The sequence below is a fragment of the Mustela lutreola genome, chromosome 16 (genome assembly GCF_030435805.1).
Source record: "Mustela lutreola isolate mMusLut2 chromosome 16, mMusLut2.pri, whole genome shotgun sequence".
In the NCBI taxonomy this organism is placed as follows: domain Eukaryota; kingdom Metazoa; phylum Chordata; class Mammalia; order Carnivora; family Mustelidae; genus Mustela; species Mustela lutreola.
In genome coordinates, this window is record NC_081305.1 from 58,286,109 (window position 1) to 58,308,968 (window position 22,860).

At 48.0% G+C, this 22,860-nt stretch overlaps 1 protein-coding gene across 1 annotated transcript in view; it reads left to right on the forward strand.

Annotated features, from left to right (window-relative positions):
• The window catches only part of OPA3 (outer mitochondrial membrane lipid metabolism regulator OPA3), a 71,459-nt gene that overhangs the window by 45,772 nt on the left and 2,827 nt on the right, over nt 1-22,860 (forward strand). The window lies entirely within an intron of this gene.

Sequence of the window (22,860 nt, forward strand, 5' to 3'; positions counted from 1 at the left end):
CTAGAGCAAGAGATGGGCAGGAAAGTCGTAAAGGACTGATCCAATGGCAGAGTTCAGGAGTAAAGAGTTTACTGTCCTCTGGAATATAATAAGGGGAGTCAGGGGAACGAAGACCAGCACCCTTGCCTCAGTTGGCCCAGCTCTGGAGGTTCCTCCTAGCTCTGGGCACCACAGAGGACTGGCAACTTTATCTCGCCTCAACTACTCCAGACCCAGCTCTGCTTCCTTCCCTCCCCACCTGCAGGTGTCATTCGCCAAAGACTCGGCTGGGACCCTGATACACACGGATCTCAAGTCCACTGGGTGCCTGGGTGGCTCAGTCGGTTAAGCTTCCAACTTGATTTCGGCTCAGGCCACGATCTCAGAGGCATGAGATCTCAGACTCACCTTGGAGTCTGCTTGTCCCTCTCCCTCTGCTTCTCTTCTCTCTCTCTCCCTCCCTCTCAAATAAATAAATAAGATCTTAAAAGAAAATAAAGAAGTCTCCATCTCAACCCATGGCGGCAAGCCACAGTGAGAAGCTGAGTTTACGCCATATACGGATCTATGTAATTTACAGTTCACACTTGATGTGTGTATTAAAAATAGGGCATAATTCATGCATCATGTGCCATAGTATATAACAATATAAAAATATTTTTATGTAACATAGCATTGTATAGTATATGTTGTGTGTGTGCATCATTGGAATGAAAATCACCAAACACCCTTAATAGGTACCGTGCGGTCTGGTACTTCTTACCGTGTATTACTTTTCATGAAGAAAAACAACAGCTATAAAAGTATCCTACGTGGGGCGCCTGGGTGGCTCAGTGGGTTGGGCCGCTGCCTTCGGCTCGGGTCGTGATCTCGGGGTCCTGGGATCGAGCCCCGCGTCGGGCTCTTTGCTCAGCGGGGAGCCTGCTTCCTCCTCTCTCTCTCTCTCTGCCTGCCTCTCTGTCTACTTGTGATCTCTGTCAAATAAATAAATAAAATCTTTAAATAAAAAAAAAAAAAAAAAAAGTATCCTACGTACCTAATATGTATTCTTTTTATTTTTTTAAGATTTTATTTATTTATTTAACAAAGACACAGCGAGAGAGGAAACACAAGCAGGGGGAGTGGAGAGGGAGAAGCAGGCTTCCTGCAGAGCAAGGAGCCCAATATGGGGCTCGATCCCAGGACCCTGGGATCATGACCTGAGCCAAAGATAGATGCTTAACAACTGAGCCACCCAGGCGCCCCCTAATATGTATTCTAAACATGTAAAATCCATTATATGCATTTAATAACACAACATATGTTAACATCATACATTATATATTACATACATGGTTAGAACAAAAGTTCCGGTAAATGGTAATTGCCCTCACCATGGGCAATGCACACTTGTTACTTTCTATTTTATTCTGTCTCGTAAAGAAGAGCATATACGTATGTGTGTATTATACAGACCTACATAAAGTGGGCTGCCGTGCACCTTTGGCTTTTATTCTTGGCGAGGCAGGAGCCCCTGGAGGCTCTGAGCAGAACAGGGACAATGAGCTGACTTAGGACCCACCCCCAGTCTTGACGGACTATGGGGGGCAAAGGTGAAGGCCGTCAGTTGGGTAAAGAGATGACTGAGATCGACCAGATGTGGGAGGCATGGTGGCCGGACTGGGGGAGATAGTGGAGGTGAGGAGATGTGGGATTCTGGGCATATTAATATTTCAGAGGTGGAACAGATAGGATTTGCTGAGCGATGGGATGTGGGTAGTCACTGACAGCTTCTAGGTCTTTGCTCTGTGCACCTAGAAGGGAAAGCCTATGAGGGAGGCTGTGGCAGAGCCCCCACCCTCCCCCATCCCCAGCTCAGCTCAGATTTCCAGATTTCCTCTGGCAGGTTTTTGTTATTCTGAATGGTGGCCAGCTAGGGCTGGGAAGACAGTTCTCATCTTTACTCATCTCTGATGTCACTGAGCTCACCCTTGTGCTGTGTCTCTGACATTCTTTATCTCAACCACACCCCCATCAGGGGATGCTCCTGGTGTCTATTTGGGACCTCCTGGAGGAAGGAGGAGAGTGGAGGTGGTGGGCTGGGACTTGGGACCCCTGGGCTGAGAGCGCCGCTCGCCCCTGGAATGGCAGTGCCCAGGCCAGGCTCCCCAGAGGTGCCTCCACTGGGTAGGGGCGGTTGTGGACCTGGGGGTTGGGGGTGAGGTCCCCAATGGCTCTGTCACATCCAATGTGCCCACCTTGCTCGAAGGGCCCATCCCTGTGCTTTGAACTTTGCACACTCTTCATCAAAGTTCAACCATTTCAGAGAAACCGAAGTCGCCTCCCTGAAGGGAGTCTTGCCTCTGGTTTGGGGGAATTCTGGGATCCCCTTTAGGAACGATCTGGTCATACTTGAGATCCCCTTATTAGCTTTCCACTGCTTTCCGCTTTTGACACTCAGCCATCTCTGTGTGCTTCTCTGGCCTGCGTGAGTCTTTCCTTAGGGAGATACCAAGAGCTGAAGGAACCGAATGTGTTAAACATTATTTATAGTTAATATGAAAATCACCCTCAAAAATTCTGCGGAGGTGCAGAGGGAGTGTCAACGCTTGGAATGATCCAACTTGAAAAATTTTCAAGCCATAGATGTGCACATGGAATGTAACTGTTCTTTTAACTTATATTTTCTGCTTACCTGTACCTCACGTGTTTTCATAGCTATTTATAGGACATTTGTGCTGTTTTTGGAAAATGCCTGTTCTCACTGTCCCTTTAATGTTTGTTTCTGGTAGGCTTCTTCCAACTGAAGTTTTTCATCTTAAAATAAGCAAATCCAGGGTGCCCGCCTGTCTCAGAAGAGCATGCGATTCTTGGTCTTGATGTTGTGAATTTGAGACCTGTGTTGGGAGTACACATGACTTCAATAAATAAACTTAAAAATAAAATTAAAAAGGGGTGTTTGGGTGGATCAGTGCATTAAAGCCTCTGCCTTCGGCTCAGGTCATGATCTCAGGGTCCCGGGATGGGCCCCACATCAGGCTCTCTGCTCAGCGGGGAGCCTGCTTCCCTCTCACTCTCTGTCTGCCTCTCTGCCTACTTGTGATCTCTGTCTGTCAAATAAATAAATAATAACTCTTTAAAACAATAAAATAAAATAACCAGGTCTATTAGTCTTTTTTCCCTTCAGGCCTTTGTTTTTTTTTCTGTCCTTATTTGAGAAGGACTCCTTTGCCTCAAGGATATCTGAGTACAGCTCTATTTTATCATACTTGTATTCAAGTTTTCTTTGTGTTTCAGTCATCTATCAAGAGTAGCTTTTTGGGCGCCTGGGTGGCTCAGTGGGTTAAGCTGCTGCCTTTGGCTCAGGTCATGATCTCAGGGTCCTGGGATCGAGTCCTGCATCGGGCTCTCTGCTCAGCAGGGAGCCTGCTTCCTCCTCTCTCTCTGCCTGCCTCTCTGCCTACTTGTGATCTCTCTGTCAAATAAATAAATAAATAAAATCTTTAAAAAAAAAAAAAAAAGAGTAGCTTTTTGTTCTGTAATGTTTTGGTTTTTGAAGAGTGTAAGTTTGGGTTCTGTGTTCTTCAGTTTCTGAATGATCGATTGGCCCGTGTCTTGAAGTGTGAGGGATGCTCTATCCTTTCCCGCCTCCTGCAGGAGTGGACAGCAGTACCCACTCCATCTCCTTGACACTGGTGCCTGTTTCTCAGTCCTGTCCCACCATCCGTTTGTCTGTCACGCTCAACACCATCTTGTTTTGAAAGACAAGAGTTTGAAACTTTATATAAATATATATAATTATAAATAAATATTTTAATTAAATAATTACTAACTACTTAACTAATTAAATATTTAATTAAATAAAGATTTTATTTATTTGTCAGAGCAAGAGAGCGAGCACAAGCAGGGGGAGCAATAGGCAGAGGGAGAGGGAGAAGCAGACACCCTGCTGAGCAGAGAGCCTGACTTGGGGCTCGATCCCAGGACCCCAAGGTCATGACCTAAGAGGAAGACAGACATTTTTTTTTTTTTAAAGATTTTATTTATTTATTTATTTGACAGAGAGAGATCACAAGTAGGCAGAGGCAGGCAGAGAGAGAGGAGGAAGCAGGCTCCCTGCTGAGCAGAGAGTCCGATGCGGGACTCGATTCCATGACCCTGAGATCATGACCTGAGCCGAAGGCAGCAGCTCAACCCACTGAGCCACCCAGGCGCCCCGGAAGACAGACATTTAACCAGCTGAGCCACCCAGGCGCCCCTGAACATATGTTTTGATCTCTTCTCAGCCACCCAGCCATCTTGTTCTTATGTTCAGATTTATCGGAGTTATTCTTGTATTTTTAGAAAGTTAATAGACTTTATATTTTTTGAGCAGTGTTAAATCTCCAGAAAAATTGAGCAGAAAGTACAGAGAATTCCCGTCTGTCTCCCCCCAGCACCCCCGTACATTCACAGCTGTTCCTGTGATTAACGTCTGGCTCTCATATGGTGCCTTCGTTACAGCTGGGGAGCCAATATTGACACGTTACTAAAGTCCGTAGTTTTCACCGGGGTTTCCGCTCAGTGTTGTACATTCTACGGGTTCAGACAAATGAATATAGTATCATGTCTATATCATATCATATCTAGTATCATATCATGATACATTACAGTATCACACAGAATGGCTTCACTGCCCTAAAATTCCCCTGTGCTCCACCTGCCCCTCCCTCCTTCCCTGAAGCCCCACAACCCCAGGTGTTTTTACTGCCTTTTCCAGAGTGTCAGTAAGTCGGAATCATACAGCACACGGACTTTTCAGCCTGGCTTCTTTCACTGAACAATATGCATTTAAGATTCTCCCATGTCTTTTTTTGTGCTTGATCGCCCATTTCTTTTCATCACTGAATAATGGTCACTGAATGGGCGTACCAGTTTGTATATCCGCTCCGCTAAGTGTTGACGCACGTTTCCGCAACAGCTTCTCTGCTGGCTTGGAAAAATTTGCTCTTTATGTTGCAAGATCGATTTGGGGGAGACTTTGTGTCTTTCGTCTTAGGGGTCGTATTTCCTGCAGAACAGCTAGGTTCTGTGAAATAAAATAATAATAATAGCATCAGTCTGTTGAGTGCTTAGTATCAAGCTGGGTGGTCAGTGAGCTTCGTTGCAGACCCCTTTAATCCCTCCTGTACCTCCCCCCTGAGCTTTGCTTAGCAACTCAAAGTGCCGGGAATATTGCTGGTGGGACCAAGAGCCGGCGTCAGCCCTTCCATCTGGCAATGAATGTCATGTATTATCCTAAAAGCTGTTCCAGGGGGAGATGCTGCATATGGCGAATCTGCCAGTTGGAGTTGAGAAGAGTGCGGCACCTAAGCAGAAGTCGGAGTTCGTCTTCCAGATTTTAGAATGCCCAGAATTACCGTGTCCTGTGCAAGCATGAGCATCTCCTAGGGACATGCCATCTGATGCCATGTCACCCCACATCTGTATCTCCCTGGGGGCACCTGCAGTCACACGGAAACGTGCTGTCTGGCTAGTCACGCCCGAGCTGGGAGACGGTGGTAGATGATGGATGCTCAGCTCTCTGCAGCTTTCCTAAATTAAGTTCCAGGTATGTAAAACCAGGAAAACGCAACATCGTTGAGAGGAATGAGGTTCAGGCCAGGGCTGAAGTCACCCCAAGGCTCAACAGGTGCACAGTCCCATTGGCAAGGAGGCTTACTCATGCGGCCAGCAAATAGGGGCTGGCTCTTGGCAGGAGCCTGTTTCTCCCCCCAGGACCTCTCTAGTGTGGACCCTTTCCTCCTCCCTCTGTCTCTCATTAACTCTCCTGCATTTGCTGAGTCAGCAAATCCGTTAGTATTCTAAGATACCTGGCCAAATCCCAGCCAGCCTGTAACCTCAGCCTCTTCTCCCCTGACCTGGCGTGGGCAGAATGGAATGGTGACCCCTGTCCGCGGAACCTGTGAATGTGACCCCACGTGATAAAAGTTTTGAAGACGTGAGGAAGCTAAAGATCTCCAGGTGCAGAGATTTTTCTGAATTGTCTAACCCGGATCTTAACTGCCATCACAGTGTGCTCCTGAGACATGGTCAGAGGGAACACACACACAGGAGAGGCCACATGAACATGGCTGTGAGGATGGGATGGGGCCTCTGGGAACCCAGGAAAGCCAGCAGCCACCAGAAGCTGGGAGAGGCAGAGAACTGACTCTCGTCTTGAGTTTTTTGGAGGGACGGCAGCCCACCTGACACCTTGATCTCGGCCCAGTGATGCTGCTTTTGGACTTTGGCCCTCCAGAACTTTGAGAGAATGCATTTCTGGGTTGAGTTGTCAAGTTCATGGTTGTATGTTACAGCAGTCAGAGGTGACTAATACACCCCCACAGTCTCTCTCTGATGGCTAGCCCCCACCCCCCGCTCTCCCAACAGCACTGACCCCTCAGGGAAAGAACAAGCCTACTCCACTTTCTGGCAGAATGGGGGGCCCAGATTTTCCAGAGATTCCTTGTGGCTTTCTGCTCTGTTGCCTGGGAGAAAAAATAATTCCTCAACTATAGACACGCGTATTTCGCCAGTGCATTTAAGTAGTATATACTGAAAGTGTAATTCTACTTTTGCTGGGTACATTTTACTGAGCAGCTTATTTATTCCAGATTGTCAGAGCTTTGTTTCTATCCTCGGGTCATTTTCCTTATTGGACGTTTCTCTTTTCTCCTAATTATGGTTTTAGTTGAAAAATAAAAATAAACATATGGTAAAGTATATAAGCCGCACTGGTATATGTCTCTGTGAATTCTTACACACATGGATATACATAGTAACCAGCACCCAGATGGAGACAGGACGTTTCCAGGAACACTCCTTTCTGCTGCCTCCTTGGCAACACCCCCTCCCAGCTGGAACCACTCTTCTGGAATCTGTCACTGTTGATCAGTTTTGCCTGTTCCTGAACTTTGTATCTGGTGGACTGGTATGGAATGTTCTTTTTTTGGATCTGACTTCTTTTGTTCCATGTAGTATCTAAGAGATGCATCTGTGCTGTTTTGTGTTGTAATCCTCTGTTCTTTTTTGTTGCCGTGCGGTATTCCGTTGTCAACCAAAACACACTGTACTTACCAGCTTGTCTCTGTTATGAGCAAAGCTGCTAGAACTGACCTGGCACAAGGCTTTGGTGGGCATTGCGCTTGGTTATATCTAGGAGTGAGTCATAGGTCAAGAGTGTTTACCCTTATTTTTTTTTTTTTTAAGATTTTATTTATTTATTGGGACGCCTGGGTGGCTCAGTTGGTTAAGCAGCTGCCTTCGGCTCAGGTCATGATCCCAGCGTCCTGGGATCGAGTCCCACATCGGGCTCCTTGCTCCGCAGGGAGCCTGCTTCTCCCTCTGACTCTGCCTTCCACTCTGTCTGCCTGCGCTCGCTCTCGCTTGCTCTCTCTCTCTGACAAATAAATAAATAAAATATTTTTTAAAAAAAAGAAAAAGATTTTATTTATTTATTTATTAGAACTTGAGCATGAGTGAGCATGTGCTGGGGGAGCAGCAGAGGGAGAGGGAGAAGAAGACTCTCAGCTGAGCAGGGAGCCTGATGTAGGGTTCGATCCCAGGACCCTGAGATCATGACATAAGCCAGTCAGTCTCCCAACTGACTGAGCCACCGAGGTGTTCCGAGTGTTTACCCTTTGGAAAAAACGCCAGGTTTTTTTTTTTTTTTTTAAAGATTTTATTTATTTATTTGAGAGAAAACGAGAGGAGAGAGGGAGAAGCAGAGGGAGAGGGAGAAGCAGACTCCATGCTAAAAGTGGACACAAGGCTCGATCCCAGGATCCTGAGATCATGACCAGAGCTGAAGGCAAATGCTTAACTGACCGAGCCACCCAGGTGTCCTGTCCTCCCTCCCTTAAGGGGAGAACCTGTTCCTTGCCTCTGCCAGCTGCTGGTGGCCCCCGGCACTCCTGCACTTGTGGTCATGTCCCTCCCATCTCCGCCTCCATCCTCACATGTGGCTTTCTGCTCTGTATCTGTATCTTCTCTCCCACCTTTTATGAAGACACTTGTCATTGGGCTTAGGGCCCACCTGGGTAATCCAGGATAATCTCCCCATTGCAAATCCTTAATTCACTTCATCACATCCGTGAAGTCCCTTTGGCTATATGGAAGACTCAGAGGTTCCAGGCATTGCGGAGTAGACGTCCTGGGGGGGCCGTCCTCCAGCGTCTCACACACACCTTCTGTAGGCTGCCCATTCTCTCTCCTAGTGATCCGATGTGCCCTGCATAGAATCTGCATGCTGTGTTTGAGATGAGGAGGCTTTCTGGCAAACCTCTCATTGGAGCTGTGTGGTAAGACGCTTAGCGTGGGGGACTCTGTCTGTGCTTCTCTAGCGGGTTCGGCAGAGAACCCTAGCCTAGGGATCCAGATGACCCCTAGCGGGTTCGGCATATGTTCAGCTGTTGATTGGATACTCCAGTTCCTGTGACGAATGACTGCTTTACTTGTCCTTAATGCTTGTTTAGGGTGTCTTTTGTTCTACAGATTTTGTTTTTGTTTTATTTTGATAAGCCAGATTTTCCCATCTTTTCTTTTATGGTTCTTACTTTTCTCCCTTGTTTGAGAAGAGCTTCTTCACCTCAAATTATAAATATCCCCATCCAAAGAGTACAGGGCAATTATGACCCCCCATTTTACAGAAGAAGATGCTGAGGCCAAGGAAATGACTGTCCTAGATTTTTTAAAATATTTTCTTTATTTATTTGACAGAGTCAGGCAGAGACAGAGGGGGAAGCAGGCTCCCTGCCGAGCAGAGTCCAATGTTGGGCTCCATCCCAGGACCCTGAGATCACGACCTGAGCTGAAGGCAGAGGCTTAACCCACTGAGCAGAGGCTAACCCACTCCTTAACCCAGGAGCCCCAGTGACTGTCCTAGATTTCACATTTATTGGGTTGCAGGCCCTGTGTGAAGTATCTTATAAGAACCACATCTTTGGAAAAAAAAAAAAAAAAAAGAACCACATCTTTGACTCTGACTCTCTTTGTGTTGGGGGTCCCCCAAACTACCCTCAGGCTCAGTGATTTGCTAGGACTCACAGGACTCAGTAAAACTGATACTCATGTTCATTCCAGTGTAAGAACACAGACTGAAATCAACAAAGGGGAAAGGTGCATGGGGTGAAGTCCAGGGCAGACCAGATGCAGAGAGAACAGCACATGCAAAGGCCCAGAGATGCCAGTGGGAAGGAAATTCATAAAAACATTTTTTTTTTTAACGTTCCCCTCCCTGAGCTTAGAGTGTGCAGCTTAGCGGGGCAGGAATGAGAGGTCGGTGAGCAGGTTACACAGGCCCTGGGCCACGGAGAGGAGAGCATGCAGGGAAAGGAGGCTCTGTGTGACCAGACACCTGTGAACACTGCTCCGTCCAGAAATGAATTCCATTTGGGTCATTTCTTTGTTTTCCAGTCATTTATTTTCTACATATCTCAAGGCACAGCAGGCTCCCTAGGAAAACTCAGCAACAATGAAAAACATAAAATGGAAGGATAAAAATCATCTGTGATCCTACTATCCAGAGATGATCAGTGTTCACTTCTAGCTGTGTTTCATGTCTTTGGAACGTGCATGTGTGCCTGCACTGTGTCTGCAGAGAAAAAAATATGCATTGTGTAGATTTTGATAGATGTACAAAGTGAGAATCATTCTGTCAAGTGTTCTGTGTCTGTTTTCTAAGTGATCGGTAAACAGTCTCAGAGGAGAGGGAAGAGATTTCAGTGCAGGATGGAGGTGTCGGTGAAGGGATCCAGGGAAGGATGCTGAGGCGCCCAGGGAGCGGCACAGCAAAGCTGAGAACCATCCCAAGATCTCGGCAGGGCCCCAGGAGTGATCAACAGCCAGAACGGCAACCTCAGGTCAAGGGCACAGCCCTCCACTATGGCCCTGTGGGAGAACAGGAGAGATGGGCCCTACCAATACCTTCTCCCATCCCCCTCCTGTCTGTGGGCGCTGCCCAAACCTCCCGGGCATACAGAGGATGGTTCGCGATGATGCCTTCCCAAGCCCTCCGCCTCCTGGGAGCAGACAAGGGTGGGCAAGAATGGAAGGGGTGGGACTTAGGGAAGTGTCATAGCCCCAGCGGTCTTTTGTGGGGAGCATGAGACCAGGCACCCCAACGCCAGCTGCTCTGGGGCAGAACCTCCCTGTCCCGATTGCGTTGAATGTTGGAGCCCAGCCAGTTACTGTAACCCGAGCCAGCGAGAGTTCGTCCCCCCACGTGCAGCAAGCCAGCCAAGACTGACACTGAGCAAAGGGTGCGGTCTTTATTGGATCCAGGAGAAACGGGCAAATAACAGTAGAATCTGCTTATCAAAACCCATTCGTGATAAGCACCCTTCGTTGAACGCTGCAGCATCCGGGTATCTGCACCCGAGAATGCGCAGGGGTCTGCGCCCTGGTTTTCCCGTTACTCTGCAACATGTAGAGAAGAGAAAGCCAGACACCCTGGTCATAACCAGTCCAAGTTTAGAGACAGGGTTTCCCTTGACCTTGAAGTACCCCTGTGAGACCCTTGAAGGGGCAGCAGGGGCCACGGCTGCTGGATGGTGGTCACCGGGTGATTTCCACTTGGCCATGACTTTCCTACAACCAGATGAGCCTCTCCGCTTTGCCCACACACCCATTTCTACCTACTCGTGGAGTCAGACATTCTTGCGGGACACCCAGGGGACTTCCCATCACACGCTTGGCAATCTGGGACCTGCTGGTGGGGAGGGGAAGGGGTCAGGAGAGGGCAGAACACCAGAAAGGCTGCCCTGTTGACTTGCAAACAGAGAGGACACACCCTTCTAGAGTCAGCAGGGTAGGGACCTCCCTGGGGTTTCCTGGGTGTACGTCCTGCAGTCCTCAGCCTCGGACTTCTGGGGGTCCATGGGGACGATGATGAACTTGTCCCAGGTCTGGCAGCACCGCTGCGTGGGGCGGTGGAAGGGGTAGAAGTCTCTGCAGCAGCTCTACTTGAAGTCCTTGGGGTCCAGGGCCACAGTGCCACAGAGAGCCTCCGCTCCCTTCTGGTCGTGAGCACCTCCCCTTGGGGCCACACACGGCCCAGCGTCTGCCCTTCTCCCTTCTCCCGCTCCTTCTTGCCCTTGCCCCTTTTTTTTCCCCCCCCCCGCTCTCCTTTTAAGGCGCCAAGTGGGGTTGAACTACAGGAGTTTTCATAGAAAAGCTTCACCAGCTGGGCCCCTAGTGGGATGGGCCTCTTGACTTTGGCTCCTGACTCAGCCCAACACTCACCTTCTCCCTCTGAGCCCCGAAGACATGCCATTTCTGCTCCCACCCAAGAAGCACGCCCTGCCCCCGGCCACCATGTGCAGCTGGAGGAGGGATCCTCACCCGGGCTACCCCAGAACCCAAAGTGGGGAGCAGTGGGAGGTAGGTCAGAACTCAGCCCTGAGGCTTGCACCGCAGCAGGGCAGGGGCACCTGGTGGAAGGGAGGCACCGCCCTTGCCCTTCCTTTCTGCGCCCCACCCAGTACCAGCTGCAGTCATAGTCCAGGCCCCTGGGAGCCAAGGATGGGGTCCCAAATGGCAGCTCTGTCCTAGGGCCAGCCCCTTCTGCCTTTATGGTTTGTGTCTGAATTTGGCACAATCCCGGTTTGTGAGAGCCCCAACCTTCAGACCCTGCTGTTCCCCTGACTCACCCACACAAAGCCAGCCTGGCAGGGTCCTCTCCAGAGACCACAGCCTGTGCTTCTCCAGGGACCAGAGCCCTTCTGTCCCTGCCTGGGGCTCCCAGCCCCTCCAGAGACCGAGGTTCAGCTCACCACTCTGTGTCTCAGTTGAACTGGTTGATATTTCATGTTTGCCTCTTAGATGTTCCCCAGAAAGCCCTCCCATCTTCTGCCACCCTAGAGGGGTCAGACCTCCCTGTCCCCAACACCGTGCTCCCCTCTGGGGGGATGGAGCCTTCCATGCAGGGATGGGAGCAGCAGGAGGAAGAGAGCTACGAGAGAGAGAAAGGGGGTGGTGGATGTGAAGGTGGGGGCTCTGTCAGGAAGAGGCAGGTGATGGGAGGCCCTTACCCAGGAAGATGAGGAGTCGAGACGCCCAGCAGACACCACTCCAGAGCTCTGGCCTGCACCAGGCAGCCCCTGGTTGGTGCATAGTCGGAGAGCCACAGCTTGTGTGTGTGGGAAGATGTCTGCTGAGTACTTCCCTTAGTCTTTGCAGGGTGATAAAGAAGATATCTGCCAACCAGATTTACCTGTTCTTTTTTTTTTTTTTTTAAAGATTTTATTTATTTATTTGACAGACAATGATCACAGGCAGGCAGAGAAGCAGCCAGAGAGAGAGGAAGGGAAGCAGGCTCCCCACTGAGCAGAGAGCCTGATATGGGGCTTGATCCCAGGACCCTGGGATCATGACCTGAGCCGAAGGCAGAGGCTTTAACCCACTGAGCCACCCAGGCGCTCCCAGATTTACTTGTTCTTATAAAGCTTCAGAAGCTTTTGTTAAATTCATAAGTGATAAGTATAGCTTTGTTATGCTACCAAGCCGAATCTGGGTGGGGCTGGTGGAAAGAGCTAGCATAAGATGATGATGAAGCCAGCCACAGTCCCTCCTACCCTTTACCTGCTGCAATTGTAGGTAGAATGTTTCCGGAGCATTCTGTGAGTGGTTCCAGTGAAGTTTGGGGCCTGAGGGGGCTTGTGGGAGCCCCCTCATTTGTCACTTGGGAACCCCACTTGGCTGCTACCTGGAATGGGAGGCGTCCTGGGGGACAGAGCCTTCACCCTGTGGAGTCTGCTCGAGCTCCGGGTGACTGGTGCCAGAATGGCAGTACACCGTGCTTGTTGAGCAGTTGGGGAGAGCGAGAGCAGTTCCCAGGCTTATTTCTCTTTACCAAAGTATCTTTTCTTTTTACTTTTTTAAAAGATTTTTATTTATTCATTTGACAGAGAGAGAGATCACAAGCAGGCAGAGCAGCAGGCAGAGGAGAGAGGGGAAAGCAAGGTCCCAGCTGAGCAGAAAAACTGATGCGGGCTCAATCCCAGGACCCCAAGATCATGACCTGAGCCAAAGGCAGAGGCTTAACCCACTGAGCCACCCAGGCGGCCCTCTCTTTTCTTCTTAAATTGACAACATGTACATAACACATCAGGAATCATTCTAGCCATTCTAAGTATACATTCAGTGGCATTGTATACACGCCCAATGTCGTCTAACCATCACCAGGCACTCTCTTTGTGCAGAACTTCTTCATTATTCCAAACAGGAACTCAGTACCTTTTAAACAATGGAGTTATTTTATTATTTTTGGTTTTGGGGTTTTTTTGTTTTGTTTTGGTTTGGTTTGGTTTTTTTGCTACAAATCGGGCCCCTTAGTCCCCTCTTCAGGAAGCAATTATAGGGAGAATGAATTACTGCTATCCTTTGACTGTTTGAGGGGAAGATAGAAGATGGTAAAAGATCAAAGTGAGAGAAGAGAAGAAGGAAGTCTTTGTAAGCTGTGTTAGTGAGCAGGTTAATTCTGTAGGCTTCTGGTGCTTAATCTTACAGGAGACAGTGGACAAGGCACCTGAGGATTTACCTACCCCCTGCCCCCCTAACTTGCCCATGGGTCTTGAGCTTTATTTGTGTGTGTGTGTGTGTGTGTGTGTGTGTGTGTGTGTTTGTGTGTGTGTGTGTGTTTTAATTTTTTTGAGTCCTCTCCCTGCCCAGTGTGTGGCTCAAACTCATGACCCTGAGATCAAGAGTCACCTGCTCCACGGACTGAGCCAGCCACTTGAGACCACCTTGGGTCTCTAGCTTTAAACTTAGACAATGGACCTCTCACATACCACACACTGGCACAGCCTCTCCTTGCTCTGGAGGGCACCACCCCAGCAATTAACAGGAAAGGACTTCCCTAGAGAGCCATGCTGGGCCTCAGGGGCCCTGGGCTAAACCTTTGTGCATCCCATTGTGAGTTTCTTAAGAATAATTCCTGGAAATGACAACTCCTCGATCTGATCATGTGTGCATTCTGGGTTTTCCTCTCTTATTTAACTGAGCAAGTCCCCAGTATTCAGAGGAGAAAATTTAAACATCAAGACCATCATAAAACCTAGTGGCCAGAAATTATCAGCACTTTTTTACATTGTGGTATATTTTCTTTATGTACTTAATTTTTTTTTTTTTTTGCATGTGTTTCTCCCCAACATCTTATTTGGAAAATTGTCAAACCTACCAAAAAAATGGAAAAAACTATGCAGTGAACACCCAGATGCCCTTACTAGAGTCACTTCTTGTTCCCATCGTGCCATGCATGTGCCCTTCAGAGATCTTGGATCTGCGGGCTTAGTGGGAATTTATTTTCTCACCATTCTGGGGGCTGGGAAATCCAAGATCAAGACACTAACAGATTCCGTTCCTGGTGAGGTCCTGCTTCCTGGTTTGTAGACAACTGCCTTCGCACGGTGTGCTCATACGGCAGAGAGAGAGGCAGGAAAGAAAGCCCTGGTTTCTCTTTTCTTCTTCTTTTTTTAAAAGATTTTATTTATTTGTTTGTTTGTTTGTTTGTTTATTTATTTATTTATTTGATAGGGAGAGTCACAGTGAGAGAGGGAACACAAGCAGGGGGAGTGGGAGAGGGAGAGGCGGGCTTCCCGCTGAGCAGGGAGCCTGATGTGGGGCTCCGTGCTAGGATCCCGGGATCATGACCTGAGCTGAAGGCAGAGGCTTAACAACTGAGCCACACAGGCGCCCCTCTTTCTCTTCTTATAAGGACACCAATCCCGTCCAGGGGCCCCTGCCCTCATGACCTCATCTAAACCGAATTACCTCCCAGAGGCCCCACCTTCAAATACAATCACACTGGGGGTTAGGGCTTCAACATATGTCCTGGGTGTGGGGGAGGCAGAAACATGTAACCTCTACGCTTTATGTCTCTATCTCTGTCTCCATATGTACACAGATTGTTTTTTCACTGAATCATTTGAAAGTAATTTGCAGATGTCATAGCACTTTACCCTTAAAAACTTGAAGTGTATGTCTTCTAAGAATAAGAACCTTATCCCACACAATCCAAAAAGCCATCATATACTAAGAAAGTTCTTTTCTTTTTTTTTTTTAAAGATTTTATTTATATATTTGACAGAGCACAAGCAGGGGGAGTGGCAGGCAGAGGGAGAAGCAGGCTCCCTGCCAAGCAGACAGCCTGATGCGGGGCTCAATCCTAGAACCCCAGTCATGACCTGAGCAGAAGGCAGATCCTTAACTGAATGAGCCACCCAGGCGCTGCACACTTAGAAAATTCTTAATAATTTCATAATGTCATCTAAGATACTGCTTGTTTTCAAATTTCTCCAACAATGTCAAAATATCTTTTATAGACCTCTTTTCTGTCCAACCCAGGATTCAGTCATGGCCCACACATTACATTTTATAGTCCTCTCTTTAATCTTTTGAAATCTAGGACAGCTCTGCCTTTTTTGGACTTGTAGGATTTGGGATTTTTGAAAACTTCCAGCTCAGTTGTCCTGCGCAAAATGACCCACGCTCTGGACTCATGATTAGATCCAGATTAAACATTTTCAGCAGGAAAACTCTATGGGTGACGCCGTGTCTGTTCCATGCCACCTTCCTCCGGTCATGATGTCATTTTGTCCCATTACAGATGATGCTCAGTTGGACACTCGGTTTGAGTGCTGACCCTCCGGTCTGTCCACTGTAAGAGTACCCTTGGCTCTTTTGCGGTTGGAAGGTTATGTATTCATTGGTTGACTGATTGATTGATCAATTGATTAACTGATGTTTTTAATACATATTCCCCGAGTACCTGCTCTGTGCCTCGCCCCTTTACTAGGCTGTACTGGGGATACAAGAGTGACCAAGACACTCTTAGCCTTGTATTCCTGGGACTCCCAGTCCATGGGGGAGACAGACCGCTCCCCAGATGGTGACAAGCCCAGAGTGGTTGGAGCTGGGATGGCAAAGCCTTTACAGAGGGTGACAGACCCAGCCAGGATGGTCAGAAAGGGCTTCCCCCAGGAGGAAGCATCTGAACAGGACCTGAAAATTCAGGATGAGTGTAGGAAGGAGTGTGTGTTGCAGGCAGAAAGAATAGCATATGCAAAGGCCCAAAGATGAGAGAGAGCAAAGGGGACAGAGAGCACTGAATGAGGTTCCTTTAGAAATAGCCAGAACATCGACAATGGGACAGATCACATGCACCCTTGTGATCACTTTAGAGTCAGGACTTTTTCTCTCTGAGCAACAAACTCTCAGTCCTTCTGTCTATTTCTAAGCTGCTTGCCCTGCCTTACCTTGGTTTCTTTTTTGCCTGAACCACCTTTAGTAAGGGGTCAGTGACGCACAATATAACACACACATAAAGTGTGTAATGACTTTTGACCTATGTATGTCCTTGAGAAGCCACTTCCATGCTGGAGATCACGAATGTATGTCATCACTCCCCGAGTTTGCTCAAGCCCCTCCCTGACCCACGATGGGCTTTTGAGGTCTCACTACCCACCACAAACCGGGCTGCAGAGCCTGTGGCGGACACATGCGTTCTCTCTGTGGCTTCCTGCAGTGGGCGGAGCGCCAGGAGTGGGAGGAGCATCCTGGACCACAAGCCTGAGAGCTGGTTGCCAGGTAGGGAGAGAAGCAAAGAGTCTTCTTGGGGCTGTAGAGAGGGGTGAGAGCCCACCAGCAACGCTCACTTTTGGAGACACTTGGCTTCTTGCAAAGTCGCCCTTCTCCCCCTGCCTCCCCATCATGAGAACCCCGGTTGGATTAGGTATAAGCATGTGGCTAGCCAAGGATGTTGGACTCTCCGGAAGGGAAGGGCGGATCCATGACATGTGGCCAGTCTGCTCCTTGGGGACTCCAGGAAATCCAGTGGCTTCCTCGTAAGAAGGGAGAGATCAGACGCCCATGCTTTCTGACCACCCCCACCCTGCCATTGACCTAGAAGGAGGATTAGGGCCCCCCAGAGGAACAGCAGGCATCTTTGTGGCTAAAATCCCCCATCACAAGGGAGGTAAGGCTGGGACAGCATGAGTCTGGGTCCCCGGAGACATCCAGGGGCCACCATGGCAACCCTGGCTGCTGGTCTCAGGCCCTGTGGGTATGGGAGAAGAGTAATCCCCATCTGGGGGAGCCACGGGGGTCTCTGGGTTGTATGTCCATTCCTGGCTGACAGCAAGTGCACATCCCCAGGCCCGGGGAGGGGTTTCAACTTTGGAAAACTGAACACGCCGCAGATAGGAGCCCTCGTTCCTGAGGCCCCCGGTGCTTGGCAGGGTCCCCCTTGGGCTCAGCAGGGAGCCCTCGTCATCAATCTGAGAGCCCTGCTCAAGACAGCATCAGCCCCTTTCGGTGGCAGACGCTCCAAGATCCCAGAGTTTCATTTTGTTGATTTAAACAGTTTTATTGAGGTGTAATCTACTTGCCGCAAAATTCCTGTTTCCAGTGAATGCTTTTATTATTTTTAGTAAATTTACCCGGCTGGGCGACCATGACCAAAATTCAATTTTAGAATATTTCTGTCACTCCAAAGAAGGCCCGCATGTCCATTAACAGTCACTCCCTCACCCCCTCACCCCTACCGCACCACTGCCACCCCCACTCCCACTGCAGCCACCACTAATCTACTTCCTGTCTCTATAGATTTCCCTGTTGTTGTCCCATTTCGTATAAAAGGAACCGTTAACACTACATGGTCTTTTGTGTCTGGTTTCTATCACTCAGCATAATGTTTTCTGGACTCATCCACGCTGTAGCCTGGATCACTGCTTCCTTCCTTTTTATATGTTAAGAATACTCCACTGTGGGGGCGCCTCGGTGGCTCAGTCGTAAAGCATTTGCCTTCGGCTCAGGTCAGGATCCCAGGTTCCTGGGATCAAGCCCCGCATCCAGCTCCCTGCTCAGGGGGGAGCCTGTTTCTCCCTCTCCCACTCCCCCTGCTTGTGTTCCCTCTCTCGCTGTCTCTCCCCCTGTCAAATAAATAAATAAAATCTTATAAAATAATAATGATAATATTCCACTGTATAAAGACACCAGATTTTATTTACCCATTCACCAGTCAACAACCACTGGGTTGTTTCCACTTTTCAGCTCTTGTGAAAAGGTTCCCCTGGGAATGTTTGCGCGCAAGCATGTGATGTGTGTTATTTCTCCTGGCATAGATACCCAGGAGTGGATTTGTTGGGTCTTATGGTAAATTGATGTTTAACTTTTTAAGCAACTGCCAAACTGTTTTCCAAAGTAGCTGAACCACTCAACATTCCCACTCAAGGTAGATGAGAGTTGCTTTCACTCTGAAACCTTGAAAGCAGTTGGTTTTTTTTTTTTTTTTTTTTTTAGTCGTCTTGATTATAGTTATTCCAGTGGGTGTGAAATGGTGCCTCATTGTGGTTTTGATTTGGGTGCCTCTAGTGACTAATGTGTTGAGCATCTTTTGATGTGCTTAGTGACCATTTGTATGTCTTCTTTGGTGAGATGTCTGTTCAAAACTTTTGCCCATTTTAATTGGATTGTTTATCTTCCTAATGTTGAGGGTATTTTTTGTTTTTGTTTTTAAGATTTTATTTATTTATTTGACAGAGAGAGATCACAAGTAGACAGAGAGGCAGGCAGAGAGAGAGTGGGGAAGCAGGCTCCCTGCTGAACAGAGAACCTGATGTGGGGCTCGATCTTGACCCTGAGATCATGACCTGAGCTGAAGGCAGAGACTTTAACCCACTGAGCCCCAAGAGTTCTTTATGTGTTCTGGATACAAGTCCTTTATTAGATAGTAATTAAATTCTTATGATTATATTATTAGATAATAAACATATTTATTATATATCAATATATAATAATATTACTGTATATTATATACTTATATATATATACTTATATATATATATTTTTTTATTTGTTTGTTTATTTACTTACTTAGAGCATGAGGTGGGGAAGAGGCAGAGGGAGAGGGAGAGAGAGGCTCTCAAGCAGACTCTACGATGAACACAGAGCCCGACACAGGGCTCGATCTCACCACCCTGAGATCATGACCCAAGCTGAAACCAAGAGTTGGATGCTTAACCAGCTGAGCCACCCAGGTGCTCCTAAAGTTTGTTTTTTTTGTTTTTGTTTTTGTTTTCCTAAGCAGTCTGTACACCCAGTGTTGGGCTCAAACTCACAGCTATGAGATCAAGAATCACATATTCTACTGACTGAGCCAGAGACTAAAATGAATTTACATACGTCATTGATGCTTTGCAGTCAACTAACAGAAACTCATCCTGGTCTGCCCTGGAATGGGGACTTCCCAGGGAACAGACATCTCCTATAAGTGTCCTAGATTAGCGTCCTGCTGGTGACTACTTACCTGCCCCAATACTTCAGGGTCAAAGAAACTAACACAATTCTATCACAAGATGTCTGCTGCTCATTTAAAAATTAATTTCAGGGGCTCCTGGATGGCTCAGTTGGTTGGGCGACTGCCTTCGGCTCAGATCATGGTCCTGGAGTCCTGGGATCGAGTCCCACGTCGGGCTCCCAGCTCCATGGGGAGTCTGCTTCTCCCTCTGACCTCCCCTCTCATGCTCTCTCACTGTCTCTCAAATTAAAAAAAAACATTAATTTCAGACAACAAAAATCTGTATGAAAATAGGAAATGTTGGTAGGGGCTTGGGAATGGGTGAGTTCTTTCCAAAGATCACCCTGCAGAGATGTTCAGAGACCTTAGACATCATGCTAGGGACTTTAGCTTTTTTCCTGAGGACACTGTGAGCCACAGCACGTTCTGAGCAGGGGAAGGTCTTGGTCAGATCTGTACTTTAGAAAGACTCTTTTGGCTACCTTGTGGGGGCCATGCTGGATGGGGCAAGGGTGGGAAAGTAGAGGCCTGGATTAGGGCAGGGGCAGCAGGGAAGGAAAGGAGCTCCTAGAAGGCCCCAGGAGAGACACTGCCTTTGGGTCAGCACCTGGTGTCAATCCTGCCCCGATTTTGGCATTGGCTGGTCAGCGGCTGCACCCCCTGTTTCCTGCAATGGTAACCTCAACTGCAGTTAATTTCCAGTTAACACGATGGGCCCACATGCCCGGAGTTCTCACTTAGCTCACTTTTCGAGATGTCGACGTGATAGAACCAAGTGGCGACTCCGAACTTGTCTGCATGTTTGGATCTTCTCTAATACCATGTTTTTGTTTTTTGTTTTTTGGGTTTTTTTTTTTAATATTTTATTTATTTATTTGACAGAGAGAGATCACAAGTAGGCAGAGAGGCAGGCAGAGAGAGAGAGAGAGAGAGAGAGAGAGGAAAGCGGGCTCTCTGCTCAGCAGAGAGCCCTATGCAGGACTCGATCCCAGGACTCTGGGATCATGACCTGAGCCGAAGGCAGCGGCTTAACCCACTGAGCCACTCAGGCGCCCCTAATACCATGTTTTGATAAGGAAAGACGATGAAAATCATAAATATTGTTGCCAAATCCCCCTGCAACAGCTGGATGATCTGAAAGGAAAAGGAACGAAAGCTACCAGGATCTGGAGGAAGAAGGGTGAAGAAAACAAGAAGAGGGACATCTAGAGGCCTGGAGGGTCAGTGCAGGTGGCGCCTCAGATGGGGTGAGTTCCAGAAGATATAAAGGGGAAACGGAGAGTGGGAAGTGTATAAGATGTACAAAGTGAGGGGCTCATCAAGTTCACCCTTACTTCTGACACCAACTGCAAGCTCGGGGGTGACCCCATGACAACGTCCAGTTTCGATAACTTGCTAGAAGTCCTCACACAACTCACTGAAAACTGTTATACCCCTCCTTACAGTTTATTACTGTGAAAGGATCCAGATTACCATCAGCGAAGGGAAGAGACACGGAGAGCACAGCCCAGGAGAATTCCAAGTGCGAGCTTCCAGCTGTCCTCTCCCCGTAGAGTCATGGACAGCACTAACTTCTCCCAGCAACAATGAGTAATAAACATACGGACTATTGCCAACCAGGGAAGTTCCCCTGAGCCGTGGCATCAGAGGTTGTAGGGGGGTGGGACATATAGACCAGATTTACCACCTGACCTTAGTTTCTAGCCCTTCCAAAGGCTGAGCTGATACCACCTGGCCCGAATCCTCCACCATAAATTACATTCCCGGTATAGATTATCTGGCCTGGCCCAGGGCTCCAGGTGAACAAAGATGTCTTATCTGGCAGGACATTCCAAGGGTGAAGACCAGATCTCTGTTTGGGTAAGGTTAATCCTTAGATGCATGGACTAGAAAAATCCCCAGGATTAAAGAGAAAAACAGGGCTCAGATAGAAGGGTATAAAATAAGGGAAACTCACTCATAGGTCCATTCTGGTGCAATATCAGTGCCACAGGGATGACAAGAAAGCCTGTCTGCCCATTACACGTAATGAAGGTCTCCAAACTGTTGGGGAATATGGTTTTGTCTTTTGTTTTTTTGTGTGTGTTTTTTTTCCATAAGATTTTATGTATTTATTGGATAGAGAGAGTGAGCACAAGCGGGAGAGCAGCACAGAGAGAGGCAGAGGCATGCTGTCCACCGAGCAGGAAGCCTGAGGCTGGGATCAGGACCTGAGCCTAAGGCATGTGCGTAACCCACTGAGCCCCCCAACCCCCCAGGAGTATGATTTTTGAACTGGTAATTCTGACCTAAAAACTATCATCTAGTCCAGTGCGAACGTGGAAAAAATTATTTCAAATATGCAAAGATTCAAGCACCCTTTCTGAGAAAGGTACTTAGGGAGAAACTTCAGCCAACCTAGGATGGAATTCCACTGAGAGTCGGTTCATCAAGAGGAGGAACAGTGTGAAGGAGAGCATGTGAAGACAGGATGAGAGGACGGCCCCTCCGCAGCCCAGAAAATAGCTCACGGGTCTATAGCTGACTATTTAGTAAAGAGAATGTGGGGAGCGGGGAGAGGGAGAGAGAATAGGAGCAAAGAGCTGGATGGTCTTGGTCACATGGTCAGCTAGGCATTGGTGGGTCACATCTGGCATTTGTGGTGAGAAACCAGTCTACGGAAAACTAAAAGCTTCATATGGTAAAATAAAACTCTGAATATGAGAAGACTGGGCACCTGCTTGGCTCAGTCAGAAGAGCATGCAACTCTTAATCTCAGGGTCATGAGAGTCTCCATATTGGGCATGGAGTCTACATAAACAAACAAATAAATAAAAATAAGTATGAGGGACACCTGGGTGGCTCAGTCAGTTAAGCCACTGCTTTTGGCTCAGGTCATGATCCTAGGGTCCTGGGATTGAGACCCTCATCGGGCTCCTTGCTCAGCAGGGGGCCTGCTTCTCTCTCTGCCTCTGCCTGCCACTCTGCCTGCTAGTGCTTGCACTCTCTCTCTGACAAATAAATACATAAAATCTTTAAAAAATAAAAAGGAAAAAACATATAACAAATAACTATGAAAAGACTAAAAATGTGACAAGACACGTAGCAATGTTTAGAGCCACCGGTTAATGTTACTGCTTCAGAATGCAGAAACAAAATTATATCTACGTTATGGGTTCCCAGTGATTAGTATTTACATAACCTTAATTATATACATGCTCTATATTTTCATTTTCAGACTCAGTCAGTGGACCAAGCACTGAAGACTTGTTTTAACCTTAGAAAGACACTATGGCGGGGCATCTGGGTGGCTCAGTCAGTTAAGTGGCTTGCTTTTGACCTAGGTGGTGGTGATCTTGGGGTCCTGGGATCGAGCGCCAGGATGGGCTCCTGGCTCGATGGGCAGTCTGCTTCTTTTTCTCCCTCTGTGCTCGCTCTCCCTCTCTCTCAAATAAAGACAGACAGACAGACAGACACGGTGGCAATGTAACAGTAATAGTATGGGGGACTGACCATAGAAGGGGGGAGATTGGGGGTCAGGGTAGGGTAGTTAATATACTTATGGGTACACTTGGCAGAAGTTCAGGCAATAGGCATATTATCTACAG